Below are 2,343 nucleotides of genomic sequence, written 5' to 3' on the forward strand. Positions count from 1 at the left end.
AAACCAAGTGACCAGGAACAATGGGGCTTGGACAAACACACACACACACACACACACACACACACACACACACACACACACACACACACACACACACACACACACACACACACCTCTTAAGTACCTCTTTTCTGTCCAAACCCCTTTTACTCCAAGACGAGGGTCAAGTATCAGTGCAGAGGTTTAGTGTGTTGTCCAGCGACCCATGTCACGATCAGGGCAGGGCGTGAGCCAGTAATGTTCAGTGATGGTTGGCCGCTCTGGGCTGTGTAAAGAGTAGTCTCACATTGCCAGACCTTCTTCCACAGCGCTGCGGAGGAGGGTCTGGCTAGTCCACACAGCATTCCGGGATGGGAGAGAAATGTGCTCTGGTTTATTGGTCTTGGTAAGCGGTTTGGTATGTGTAGATTTAAAGGTTGTTTTAGTCGTGAAAACTCAGATTGGACAGATAGTCTAGCTAGCTGTCTGGATTTACCCTGCAGAGATCTGAGGAGCAGTTAACCATAGTCCTCAGAAATCCACCGGAGTTTAAAATTCCAACACAAAGAAAGTGGAAGGTAACGGACATCCGGCCGAAAAGAAGGACATACGGCGGAATATCCGGCGGCAACGGAGCAATCCTGGAAGTGGAAGGTCGTGGATATAGACTATGTAAAGACTGATTAACAGACTGGCGTATACAGCGCATGTTGCGCTCCCTGACGACCTGTGATCTTCTGCAAGGTGTAAGGGCCGGGTTAGGTTAGAAAAGAGCTACAGTAGTTTGTACGATGGGTTTATTGTTTTCTAATGACATTCTGGCCACTGACTGGGAGTCATAAAGGGCTCAATGGCTCAGTTAAGATTAGGGAAAGGTCTTGGATAAGGTGAAAGAAACTACTAATGTTGACTGTTGGTAGAGGATGGGATGTGAGCTGCTGTCTTCCAGTTAGACACTTCAGACATCTAAGCAGTCATATTCCCAGTTAAACCAAATTCCTGAAGCCCTTTCTCCATTTTTCTCTTAGATAGTGTAGATGGCCAAGGCAAGTTGTTTTTCAAATAGCAACCTCAGCTTCTTCATCTTTTGACCAAACTACGCTGTAGCCTAGTTTTCCCCTCCAAAACCAGTTGCTGGAATTCGCATAATTTCCATTTACTTTTTTGCGACATTTTAAAAGTTTGCTTAAAATTCGCTTGATAGTTGAATGGAAACACACCTAGTGAAGTTTAAAAGTTGTTTGTGTGAAAAATGCAAAGACAACTTTGAGCCACTAGTGGCTTTGGCAGGCAATGGAGGAAATTACACTTTCTTGAGCGATCATGCACTTGATGTAATACAATGATGCTGTCGTCATAGATAGGCCTATATAAACTGTGTTGATTCAAGTGTCCTGCCTGTTTAATAATGGGAAACAAACCGCTCCAGAGCAAATGGCAGCAATATAGAACAGCTACTATACTTGCGACCAGTGAAAGTTCACCCCCACCTCATGTCTCACTCTCTATTTGTACACCATCCTTCAAATACAATAGATGCCAATAGAGTTGAGGCTGTGTGTTACTGTAAACCAACAGGCGAGTGACGGAGAGACACTAAATGGCTTTATTGGATGTTATCAGCTTTTTCTAAGGCAACACAGAGCCAGTTAATAATTGACATGCGCACACACTGAGATGGCTGAAACACATAGTGAATGGGTGAAGTTAAGTTGTAGCTTTGAACCCTTTATGATGTCGTCTTGTAGATTTCCAGTAAGCCAACAGCAATTTCAGCAAATTCTGATAAGGACTTAAAAGTATACTGGCATTCTGTCACAGGCCTGATGTGCTGATTTTACTGTTTTTATTTTTGTTGATGATTTTCCTGTAGTCTTTTTACTTTTCAAAACTAAGAGGGTTTGTTTTGGAAGATAAACTGGTGGCAAAAGGAACAAGAGAGCAGTTGACTACCTTCTGTAAAGGTGAAGGTCTCTTAACATTTTCTGGTCTGTGAGCCTGTTTTTAAGATGTCTTCTCATGGCAGCAGCAATGAGAGAGCGGTTATGATCGGGTTATGAATGTGCTGTACTTATACAACAAATGTAGGCTATTGTATAGAAATTATGACAAATTGTAAGCACATTGTTCCATACTGTACGTGACCTTCCTTCCACAGTTATGTTGTTTTCATACTACACAAGAGAGTTATAATAATTATTATCACATTGGACGTCTATGTATGTCTATATGTACTGTTTATGTATGCATGTATACATGTATGTGCCCATGTGTATGTATGTGTATGCATAAGCGCACAATACTATAGACCAGGGGTCTTCAATGTTTTTTTAAGCCAAGGACCCCTTAACTAAAAGAGAGACA

The sequence above is a fragment of the Sander lucioperca genome, chromosome 9 (genome assembly GCF_008315115.2).
Source record: "Sander lucioperca isolate FBNREF2018 chromosome 9, SLUC_FBN_1.2, whole genome shotgun sequence".
NCBI lineage: Eukaryota > Metazoa > Chordata > Actinopteri > Perciformes > Percidae > Sander > Sander lucioperca.